Source organism: Macrotis lagotis, chromosome 1 (assembly GCF_037893015.1).
Source record: "Macrotis lagotis isolate mMagLag1 chromosome 1, bilby.v1.9.chrom.fasta, whole genome shotgun sequence".
Lineage (NCBI taxonomy): Eukaryota > Metazoa > Chordata > Mammalia > Peramelemorphia > Peramelidae > Macrotis > Macrotis lagotis.
The window spans coordinates 696,230,519-696,243,646 of NC_133658.1; the positions used below are offsets into that span (position 1 = coordinate 696,230,519).

The 13,128-nt window shown below is 36.8% G+C and overlaps 1 protein-coding gene across 2 annotated transcripts in view; it reads right to left on the minus strand.

Annotated features, from left to right (window-relative positions):
* The window catches only part of B3GALT1 (beta-1,3-galactosyltransferase 1), an 802,587-nt gene that overhangs the window by 48,508 nt on the left and 740,951 nt on the right, over positions 1–13,128 (minus strand). For both annotated transcript variants that reach the window (XM_074215786.1, XM_074215787.1), the window contains one exon: positions 9,342–9,484. The gene's annotated coding sequence lies outside the window, so the exon portion shown is untranslated. The remainder of the gene's footprint in view (positions 1–9,341; positions 9,485–13,128) is intronic.

The following is a 13,128-nucleotide window of genomic DNA, read 5'->3' on the forward strand; positions in this document are numbered from 1 at the left end:
TCTTAATTTTTACCTTCTTGTTACTCTCCTGCCTTGCCCACAAAGCATTTAGAATTAAATTTCTGGATTTGAAAACTGTACCCGTATTTGAAAAAAAAATTCAGAATATTGAAAAAATGGCTTTAGTATTGTATGTATTCCAAAAATGCAGATTTGAGGAGAAAGTCAATGAATGCACAATTTAAAGTATAATTACATAGTAATTACTCAATTTTGCATGTGCACATGTAATACTCTCTATGGGTTACAGTCGACAGATGCCATAGCAGATGTACTTCAGCTAAAGGAGAATGTCCATTAGCCACAAGCATTTGGGCTTATTATCTTCAACAGTTTAGGATATATAGATTCTGGAAGATACTTCTATGATGAAAAATCCCAAGTCATCACTCAAATATAGACAAGTGCATGTGATAATTATATATGCAACATGGGTGGATTGACCTATGGAAATCAGTCTGTGGAACATTTACAATGATTATCCTCCTGGCCTTCCCCCTTTCAGGTCAATAAACTGTATGGAAACTTGAAGAGAGGGGATTAGTTTTCAGTCATGTGTCAGTGAGTGAGTGAGTGAGTGAGTGAGTGTGTGTGTGTTTTGTGTGTGTGTGTGTGTGTGTGTGTAAAATGACAAAAAATCTAATTGACTACAGAATTTGAAGGACAGATACCTTTGTTGAACCAGAAGTGAAAGGGTAAACAAAAAGGATTCTATTCTCCTTAGTAATTAGAAGGATGGAGATCTACTTGGGGTGGTCTCAAGAGCACCTTTTGACTTTTACTCAGTCATGGTATCTGTGAGTACTTGACCACTTTCATTTTATTGTGTTTATTCTTTCCTGATCTTAGGAAAAATGAATATTTTATTCACAAGATCCAAGAGACCTTGTGAGTTTGGGAAATTCAGAAGTCCCATCAAAGGTCTCATTGGTAGTCATAGCTAATGAAGGCAATAACAGTGGCAATCAGAGTGTCACTAGCTGATGGCAATGGAAGCAGATTTAGAAATATGTGGAAGGAAATTATCTGAGGATGTGAGCAGTTTTAGAGAACACGATGCCCTGAAATCAAGAGAATTATTGGCTAAGGGCTCTAAATTACTACAGATACTTGGATACCAGCAGAGAAGTAGTCCCAAAGGGAACTTATAGGCACTACAGAAAGAGAAAAATACTTCCAGGGTCAGGAAAAAGCAGTGCTCCTTTGCCAAACATATTCTCCACAAATGGCTCTTTACCATATGCCCCCGTCTATAAGATTCACCATAATTTGGGGTTCCGAAATTTGAAAAAAAATTGTACTACATAAAATTATTGAACTCTAGTTTTATTCTTCACAAAATTCATACAACTCCTCATCACTGTCAATACTGCCATCCATTAGCTCATCCTCATCTGTGTTTGATGATGATTCTGTCTTAGGAGAGACTCTGCTCTCCTGACTGTGCTTTGGTCTGTGGTTGCCCACTTCCTCGGCAAGTCTGGTGTGTGGACAGATGCTTAGTCCATTCCATTTCATGAACTTGAAGCACCAAGTGTGTCCTCCTTGGAAATCAGTCACTTCTTCATCAGCTGTTCTTCCTTCATGTTGAACCATCTTTGTGGCTCACTTGCCCTTTGTTTCAATCCATCTTCAATTCCCTCTCTGACTCAGGCCACTTGACTGACTTGCCTCTTATGACCTTCTTGTTGTAGTCAGTCTTGGATTGTTTTCTCAGTTGGAGGAGGACCAGATTGATGGCCAGCAGCACGATTTCCTTTCACCTTTGCACACTGGATGTCTTTGAACTTGAATTCAGCACTGGACAAAAATATTTTCTGAGCCATTTCTGGGCATAATGTGGCAAAATTATCTTACTACTGGTAACAAATGTGAAACGAGTGCAAAGACAACAAGCTCAAAAAAAGAGGGAAATATGAGTAATAAAATCTACAACCACTGTATAAGATGCTCCAGTTTTTAGACCCCAAAATTTTCAGAAAAGGGTGTGTCTTATACATGGGGAAACACAATATATTTGTGCCCATTTCCCTTTCCCATGGACTCTAAGCATATCTGATAGCAGATTCCTCCAGAGTTTTGGGGAAAATGGCATATAACAATTATTCTTATTCTTCCCATTTTTCCCCTTAGCAAATCTCTTTTCTAAAAACTAATGGAGTCAACTGATTGATTATTAATGGGTAGTACATTGGTAGAGGCTCAGAAACAACAGTGCTAAAACCATAACTCCTAGAACTCTAACAGAGGATAATATATGTGTCCTTTAGGAGACCAATACTGCAGGTGTAAGTACAAATTTTGGGAAAAGCCTAGAGGGAGTGCTCCAAATATATTCAGAGGTTCCATTTTAATGGATCCCAGTGAATATTTGGCCTTTAAAGATATCTATGTGTACAACTAATTGACCAACTCACTCATAAGCCACTGATAAAGAAATTTTAGAACTCAGCAATCTATTTATTTGATAAATGAGGAAAGTGAGATTCAGAGATATCAAGTGACTAATAAATAAATGCTATGGGTTAAATTAAAACTGAGGTCTCCTGATAAGTCTATTGCACTTCCCACTCTAATCTGCTCCCTTGCTCTTTCTTCACTCTTCTCCGCTCCCTTAGCCTGCACTTCTCCCCTCCCTACCTCTCTATCTCAATCTGCTCCTTCCCGACACACTCCTCTCCAATTGGCTCTAACCTGCTCCTCCACGCTCACTCTTTCTTTTCTCTCCATTCCACTTTCCCCCTCTCCACTCCATTCTACTTCAATTCTTTCTACTCCGCTTCTCACCAGTTTAATCCACCCTATTGTTCTCCACTCCCCACTCTCCATTCTACCCCTCTCCAGTCCAGTCCAATTCATTCCAATGGAAAGCTATGAAATAAAAACTACTGTACTGCGTGTTGTGGATAAACAGACAAGGTTACATTCTACCATTAGGATTCTAACCAATAACACAGTTGGATACTTCATGCTGCCTCTAAATCTAGTAAATTCTGTCAAAGAATCTATTAACCTGATTCTTTGACTAAATTGGTTTATTGCTCAACTACTTAGTATAGTCAAAACACTTGAACTAATTGTGTACATGTACAATATTAAAGATTTATGTGTATGCATAGACACAGTTCTCTTTCTGTGCAAAAATCTCACTTTTATAGGATACATTTTCAAATCCCCATTGTTTCACATCAATTCTTTAAGACTTATGCGATGTGGAAGATTATTGATCATATCCCTAGTCTTTTAATTGAAATCTATATAAATCTATATCATTCATCAATACTTCAATACTTGGCAAAATACATTGCTGCACTGGAAAAGAGCAGTGGCTTGGAATACCTGAGTCCATAATACAACTCTGATACTGACTATGTGACCTAGAGTAAGTCATTTAATCTCCTCATGTGTAAATTAAAGAAGATCTCTGAAGTCCCTTTTAGTTTGATGGCTATAGTCTTAGGACCCTAACTTTGTGATTTCATCAGTCTGCATAGTCCCTCCACCAATATAGAAAGATAAATCCTCAGGAGATGGTTTTATGAATGCTATGATCAAAAAGAATTCCTAACCTGACAGCTCACCTAGAAGGTGATGAGCCTCTTGGCACATAACATCTGTTCTCAGATATATTGTCTGCCTATTTTTGGAAGGCTTTTAAGATTGACATTATCTCTCAAAGCTTATACTCTGTTCTCAAAACCTTCAAGATTCTAGGCCACCTCTGTGCTAGTGAGGATGCAATAGAAGAGACCTACTCTCTCTCTTGCATGTGCTGCTCCTTCAGACTTTGGACTCTGCCTCCCCATTTAAAATTATAGTGTGAAAATTATATATGTGAAACCATTATGCTAACTGGGGTCCCTCCCTGGTCATGTCCCTTACTGAACAAATCTTTCCAACTGGTCTAACTGTAGAAATATCCTTGTTTCTGTTCAAGACCCAGGTAACAGAATCAAAATAAAGGAGAGATGGGTCATGACTATGGTGCCAAAGGGCATAATTAGATTCCTAAGAGAATAACACTGTGTTGTTGGAGAGGCTATTAAATGCCCATTTTACTAACATCTTGTGACCTTCATCCATCACATTTTTTCCTCTGGCATTTTACTTGTTAGGAACAGGTTTCTCTACAAGGGCTATATTCATTAACCCACAAGGGAGTTCAACACAAATTGGACATATGCCACTGTTGTCTGGAGGTTAACCTTTGCTTTTCCCAATGATTTGAGAAGTCATTCTGTAGTGATTGAGAAAATGGAATCTGTGAGTGAGAAGTCACTACTGCTGAAGTCCCTCATATAGGCATCAAATACCTATTAGACATTTCAATTTGAATGTGCTAGAAGACATCTCAGACTTATACAAAACTAATTCATCTTTCCTCACAACGTTTCTTCTTCCAACTTCCCTATTTTTGTCAAAGATATAATTTTTCCATCTCTCGGGTTTGAGACCTCAACAAAATCCTTGGTTCTTCATTTTCCTTCACATATCTAATTCACTGCCAAATATTGCTTCTAGCTTCACATTTCTTGCAACTGATCCTTTTTTTTTTCTCTGCTCTAATAAATAACCAACTTAGTTCACCTTTCGCCTAGGTTATTGCATTGATTTCCTAATTGGTTCCTTGCTTCAGGTCTCTCTTCACTCTAGTCCAATCCTTCACACAACTACCAAAGGGATTTTCCTTAACTGCAAATCTGACCATATCACTCTCCTACTCAATCAACTCCATTGGCTCCCTATTGCTTTCAGGATAAACTATAAATGCCTCTTCTTGGTTTTTAAAGCACTTTACAATATGTTTCCAACCTTGTTATATATTGCTCTCTTTCCCACACTTTAGGATCCAGCCAAATCAGCCTATTTCTCGCAGAATTCTCTCTCTCTTTTTTTTAACACTGGCTATTCACCATACTTGGAAAGCATTATCTCATCATTGAATCCTTCTCTTCCTTCAAGACAGTTCAAGCACCACCTTCTACATGATATCCCCCCCCCAATCAAAAAACCCCAAACAAATAATTAACTGCTTAGTCTCCTTCTCCTTCCTCTACCCCCATGGTAAAATAGAAAAAGCGTTGATTCCAAAACCACATATGCCTATGTTTAAACCTCACATATGATGCTTTTTATCAGTATGACCATGTGAAAAACATTAATTTTCCTATTAAGGTCTCAGTTTCCTCAGCTGCAAAATGAGGAGGTTGACTAGATGACCTCTAGACTCCTTCCGGCTCTAGATTTATGAATCCTTTCTTTCTCTTCTCTTTTGCTTCTCTATTTCTATTTCTCTGCATTCCAAAATAAGATCTAGATAGCATTAATATGTTTTGGGTATGGTATTATTTATGTTTTTTCTGTTAATAAGCAATAAATATAATCCCACCCATTGTTAGGAGAAGCTCAGGCACTAATGTGGAGATATAAAATAATTAGAGGGTGCGCTGGGTGTGAATTTTAATGTCATGGAAAACTCTATTTTCAATACTGTGCTAATTATAGGGTGAGACTGAATAAATGGAAGCTATACAATTAACATTGCATGGCTCATTACAACCAGTTCTGTGTTAAAGCTCTTTTTGAATATATATATATATATATATATATATATATATATATGCATTTAGTATGAATGATGATCTATCATTATGAATAATGTGTATCGCTCACAGATACCCCTAGAGATCTTTTGGATCTGTAAGACTTGAGAACTCATATGACTGATCTGACAATTGTTTTACAACACCTCCCTCCTCATTATATATCCTATAATCTGGTGACCCTGGCCACCTCAGTGTTCCTCACATACCATACTTCATTTCCAGACCCTGTACATCTTCTCTGGCTATTTCTCTCCTCATCTTTACCTTTTGGCTTCTCAGTTAAAACCCCAGTGTAGCCAGTGTAGCCTTCCCTGTCCCTCTTAATGGTGGTGCCTTCCCTTTATTGATTGTCTCCAATCTTGTGTGTACAGAATTGTTTTTCATATTACCTTCACTGTTTGGCTGTGAGCTCCATGAGAGCTTATATGGAAGCTGGGTTTTGCTTTTCTTGGTGTCCCTAGCTCTTGGTACAGCACCTGTCCCATAATAGGTGCTTTATAAAAGTTAGTTAATTGATCAACATAAAGGGGGCTTGTCCTTTCTCCTGTGATCTCTCTGACCTCAGTGAAAGCTCCTCAAGACCCTAAAACCATCTTCAGATTGGATTTACAACCAGGGCTCCAAGTTATAACAACCATAGATGTCCAAGGATAGTTTGAGGGCTAAAGTCAAGAAAGTAGTAGCTTAGCAGTCTAATCTCCAGAGGGCTGACTCAGTTCTTTTCTCTTTCCAAGTAATATAAAATACATACTATGAACTTTGCTTTATGCTGAGGGTGTTAGACTTTTTGGACTCCCTCCTCTCCCTATCTGCCCTCCCTCAGCTTCAGTAAGATCATAAATATTAAAACCTATCTTTCCCCTCTTTACATTAAAAATTCTTATTTTTTCCCACAAAAGCAAAAATTTCTCCCCTTGAAAGAATTTTTAAAATAGATCTACATAACTGCAAAGCTCCCCAACTCCAGGTTTTAATATTGCCTCAGAAAAGTCCCAGATTTCCCTGGACAAGTCCCTCAACCTCTCTGGTTTCAATTTTATCATCTGCAAAATGAAAATAATTGAACTCCAAGTTTTCTAACAAGACTTAAATTTATGACCTAAAAATATGATAATGTATATCTCATTTAAATGGAAAGTCATCTAGGCTGACAATTGTGAGATCTGTTTAAGCCTCTCATTACCTGAAGAAGATTGAAAACCTTTTTTGGCCAATAGGGAAAAATGATTCGAGTCCTTCTGAACTGACATATCACAGTCTTTTGTTCTCTGAATGAAACCAACTGCCCTGTTGTGTCAGCTACCATGAGCTTGCACAGCCATTCTGAGTTAGGGGAGGGAGACCTTCATGCTTTATGGGAGCTGTGACATAGCTGATAAAACATGGGTCCCCTCAGTCAGAGGGGCACTTCTCTTCTCCCTGGGACTTGGATGACATAAGACAGGCATCCTGGGTCAAGGGACACTCCTTTAAGGAACTGTGACAACTGATAAACAGAGACAACTTTATGGCAATGTGAAGCCAGACTTCAAGAATGATTAAAGCTAGGGGCCACTAGGTGGCATAGTGGATAAAGCACTGGCCTTGGAGTCAGGAGTATCTGGGTTCAAATCCGGCCTCAGACACTTAATAATTACCTAGCTGTGTGGCCTTGGGCAAGCCACTTAACCCCATTTGCCTTGAAAAAACCTTAAATAAATGAATGATTAAAGCTGATTGGGTCCCTCTACCCCCCCATCCCCAAACTTCTGGTCTTTGTCTTATTCTTATAAATTTCCCCCACCTAACTTCAATTAGAATTCAGTTTTCTAACTGGACTTCTTATGCAAGAATGCAGCTAGCACACACCGAATTCTGTTCGTTTTTCTTAAGGCATAACTGAGGTTCCTAGCATATCTTTCATACTTTGAAAGAGGGGCACCTGGATCTCCAAATCACAGGACTTGACTCAGAAGGGATCAAAGAGACTTTGGGTATTTTCTTTGACTGTCCCTCAAGTCTGGATTCTCTCCCTCCTCTGCTCAGACTATTGACTTCTGGCTTTCTTTAACTCCCAACTAAAATCTTACCTCCTATAGGAAGCCTTCTTCAACCCCTCTCAATTCTAGTGCCTTCCTTCCGTTAATTATTTCTAATGTATTCTATATATAACTTGCTTAGTATATTTTTGTTTGCTTGTTGTCTCCCTAACTCCTTGAAGGCAGAGATGGTCTTTTGTCTCTTTTTGTTTCCCTAGTATATAGTAGCTGTTTAATAAATGTTTGATTGATATGTATGGAAAAAAGTACTTTGAAACTAGAAAGTAGTCTACAAATAGAAGCTGTTATTATATCTACATAGTTTAGATGCCATGGATTCATAGATATGAAAGGGACCCTAGAGAATCCAGTTTTCTTGTGTTACATATAAGCAAACATTCAAAGAATTCAGGTGACTTTCTCATGGTCACATTTCAATTTAATAGCAGAACTAGGATGAAAACATAGGAGGTACTCCCACTAGAGTTCTTATTCCATTCATTAAACAACCTACTCCCGGAAAGACTAAAGCCAAGTTAATTCACTTGCTATTCTTTTGTATGAGGGTATGTATGCACATACATATTTTTCACATAGGTATGTATACTTGTGTGCATATATGGATGCATACATCTATTTACATGCATATACAACTATGCACATATTTATGAATAGTATGTGTGCATGCATGTGTGACTGTAGGGGAACATCTCTACCCATGCAGGTCAGCAACTGTTCTATACTTCATAGTCTTACAAATGTGCCTGGGAACACTGAGAGATCAAGTAACTTAAGTTATACTCTCAATATCTGAGTCAGAGGCTGGACTTGAACTCAGGTCTTCCTGATGCTCTAGCCATTACTTCATTCTGCTGCTCAGATATGATATTTGGGAAGGGATATCCTAGAGTCAGCTTGTTCCAGTTCACTGAAAGTCAATTGTTAAATTTTCAACATGAGCATGAAAACTGACAAATCTGTAAATCAGGGTCTAATTTATTGTTTTGTTAAATGTCTAGACTTAAGAAAGTGATGGAGAAAATGTTAATAATGTGGATTATACTTCAATGTGTGTCTTTTTTTAGGGCCAATTGTTAAATATTTTCCACTCAACTCTGTATTTAAGTTAATTCAAACACAAAGGAGAAGTTGATGGGTAAAGGGAGATATGATTATTATAAATCTACTTTTTATTGATTTAGATCTCAGTATTTCACATATTTGAAGGTAGATAATAATCAAAATATAGTAGCTTCTAGAACAAGATTATTTCATCAAGGATGATTCTCAAATCAATTAGACATGACCTGGGAGAAACCAAATCTAACTAGAAGTCCTTGACAAAAAAAAAGTTTCCCCTCCCTCTTTTAAAAACTCCTGAGTATTCTAAGTAATGATAAGTGAGACTATACCTAAAATCATTCAAAAATTTCATGGAAATAAATGAAGAGTAAAGGCCTGAATAAATGAAGAGAAAATCAGAATCCAGTGAAATATTCAATTTTTCCTGTGATCATTAAGTTGAAAAGGCTTTTACTTCAAAGTACTAAATATACCTGTTAGATTAATGTCCAAAAAAAGAGAGTACCTTGCCTCTTCTCCTTACCTTATTCACTATTCTCCTAGAAAACAGAATTTGGATGGTTTCTGATTCTAGGGAATGAGTTATTTTTATAATGAAAGATCATGTAAATTGACCAGAGCAAGCTGATCCTACCTGCTTTTATGAAGCATGTCAAGTCCTCTTTCTTCTCACTTTTTGTGTTGTAGACAAAGTTCAGTTTTTATCTCCTTCAAGTTGAGAATAACTCTGGGAGGGACAGTGCCAATAGATGTTGTTGCTCAGTACATAGGAAAATCCTAAGGGGGTCAAAATAGAGAGAACTTTGAGAACAAATGAAATTACTAAGATCTGTAAATAGTGAATTCTGTTACTTTAAAAAGTTATTTGGTCAAGGGCATATGCATCTGACTATACATAGAAAAAAAGATTAGAAAAAAATAGCATAGCATCAGGAAACTAAAAAAGATTGTTGAAGTCTTCTAGACCAAACTATTTCATTCATCAGATTCATCTTTTATGTCCTTGGAACACATGAATATAGTGTTCATTCATTCATTCATTCATCTATTTATTTATTCCCTTTTTTCTTCATCTATTCATCCATTAATTAATTCATATGTTTGTTTATTCATCACTTACAGAGTATCAAGATAGCTCTGATTATCTTGGTCAAGCCAACATTTTATCTATCATTCTGAAAATTTATTCAAGTATGCTAGGGATTATGATAGTTTCTATAGGGGACATAGAGATGAACAAAGTACATTTGCTACTATCATGAAGTTTACAGTCTAATAGCTATTAAATTATTATCATTATTGCATGTATTGTTATGATGATTAACTTGGAGTGTTATAAGAAAGTAGTGAGAATATAGAAGAACTCTAGTTATGAATAAATGGGATCCCCTGGAACCCTCCTGCTGATTTCAACTGTATTCAAATCAACAAACATTTATGGAGTAGCTTCTTATGAATGTGTCTTCTTCAACTCAGGACACATTAGAATATATGATCTTTGAAGGAGCAATTTTTGCTGTTATTGTTTTTCTTTGTATCCTCCATATTTAGGATCCTGCCTGGCACCCATATTTACTAAATGTGAACTGACAAAAACAAAATATCCTTTGTCCTCAAGGTGGGATGGGATGAAGTAGCATCATATAGAGCCAAATATTTGTTCATTCACCACTGTTTAGTCCATCTTGACAACTAAATAAAAATAATGTTCAGATTTCACATTTATATAGCATTTCTAGGTTGATGAAGCACTGCCTCCAGGAGTACAAACATATTCTTATTTTTATAAATTCTATTTAATTCAACTCAAGAAGTATTTATTAAATACATAGGATGTGCCAGTACTGCCATGCTGGTTTCAGCGATACAAAGAGAAAAACAAAATAGTCCCTACCTTCAAGGAACTTTGTTCTTTTGAAGAAAAAAAATATATATTCACAGATAAGAAAACACAAAGTAATTTCAGGGAAGGAGAAGAGGAAAGGAACACACAGGTATGAAGCTCCTACTGTCTGCCAGGCACTATATTAAGGACTTTATAAATATAATCTCATTTGATCTTCACAGCAATCCTGGAAGGTAGGTGTTATTATTATACTAATTTTACATTGAGGAAACTGAGTTAGAATGTGATGTTCCCAGTGTTATATATGTAGTCAATGTCTGAGGCCATATTTGAATGCAGGTCCAGGGATATATCTACTGTGGTAACTAGTTATTCCAGGGAAGCATTAACAATTGGAGATGACAGGAAAGAATTTCTGTAATAAGAGAAACTTAAGTCAAGAAACCTTGAAAGAAGGTAGGGATTCCCTGAGGTGGATGAAGTGTGATCATTAGGAGCAAGTACATTCCAAGCATGGAGGATGGTTTACGGAAAGACCTGCAGGAGATATGTAGACTAGTTTGACAGTTGGTAAAATTGAGGTTGCTTTATTTTCCTGGCATATGATTCAGTACAACTGCAGCTCAAATTTTGCACTTACTTGAATGAAACTCTAGTTCCTGCCTTAGGACTGTGATGGGAAATTAGTTTGCTACACCCAGTCTTCCAGTCACTATCTTGTCATGACACAAACATACTCCAAACCACTTCTCCCAATCTTTTTACTTTTTGGAAGAAACAGAAATTAATACTACCATTACTTTTGTAAAAGGTACACCATTTAATTACCCTATGGTTTAATTAATTATTCCTGTAACTTTACCCTGCATCGCTTATCACTCCTCTATTAGAATGTAAGGGGCAGCTAGGTGGCCCACTGGACTTGGAATCAGGCAGACCTGATTTCAAATCCTGTTTCAGATCCTTACTATCTCTGTGAGCCTAGACAATTCATTTAATCCTGTTTACCTCAGTTTCCTCAATTATAAAATGAGCTAGAAATGGAAATGGCAAACCATTTGAGTGTCTTTGCCTTAGAAAATCCTAAATGAGGTCATAAAGAGAAACATACACAACTGAATAGCATTAAAATATAAACTCCTTGAGGTCCAGGGAAGTTTTATTAAGAATGTACAAGTCCTTCCCTCATATTCCCCTTCTACCCCCTTTCCAAGGATTAATGTACTTAATAGATAGTTTTCTAAATGCCAATAGATGAGTGTCTATAGTGGCAATATTCAAAGACTTAAATAGGTACCACAAGCTGACCTTGCAAATACAATCGCTGAGTTTTTACTTTATAGCACATAAAAATATGACTTTCTCAGTCTTCTTGAATTTTAGATCCAAGACAAGAATTTTATGACCCTTTTTTATTAAACATTTAAAGATCAACACAGAATAAAATAGTCACCAAACCAGGGCCAAAAGAACCCTTGGGAAAACAGCTGTCAAAAAGTAATGCAGTAAAAACTCTCTGTCAGCAGGTATATTCTCTCTGTTGGGCTTAATAATAAAAGCTGACATTTCTTTTCATTTATTTCTTTTTAAAATTAATATTTACTTTTTAAATGAACCAAAATCTACCTTCTCACCCCAAGAGAATTGAAAAAAAGAAGAAAAATAGAGCCCCTATAATAAACACTTATAGTCAAACAAAACATCACAGTGACATGTCTAAAACACACACACACACACACACACAAACACATGGATAGCCATTGTGAGAATTAAGAGTTCCTAGGTCTTTCACAGATGTTTGTTTTATTATATCATTTTTATTATATAAATTGTTCTCCTGGTTCTGTTCACTTCTTCTCTGTCTCAATTTATGCAAGTCTTTCAGGCTTCTCTGAAAGCATCCTTTCATCATTTCTCATAGTTTAATAGAATTCCATCTATACAGTATAACATACTGTATCTTATTTAGTCATTGCTCAATTGATAGTTTCTAGCTTTTTGCCACTATAAATAAGAGATAATATTTCTTTTTTTCCATTTATTTTTTATTCTCATTTTGTACAAATGTTTTTTTACATTAATAAAATATTCTTGTTTACAAGTAAACAAAATACCCCTCCTCCCCCATGAATATAGACTTGCTTGGGCGAAAAAAGTAAAGGGGAGAGAAAAAAATTAAAATAAAAAAAATAGTAATAATTGTAGGTATGGCCAGGTGGCGCAATGGACGAAGCACCAGCCCTGGAGCCACAAGCACCTGAGTCCATATCCAGCCTTGTAAACCCAACAATCACCCAGCCGTGTGACATGCAAGCTACCTAATCCCCACTGCCCTGCAAAGACCCAAAAAAAAGAAAGGGAAAAAAAAGACCCAAAATAAAATAAAATAGTAATAATAGTAGGGGTGGCTGGGTGGCAGACAGAGCATTGGCCCTTGAGCCAGGAACACCTGGGTCCAAATCTGGCCCCAGACACCCAAAGATCACCCCGCTATGTGGCCCCAGGCAGGCCACCCAGCCCCACTTGCCCTGCACCCTCCCCCAAATAATAATAACAAAAAATGTGCTTGAGTCTT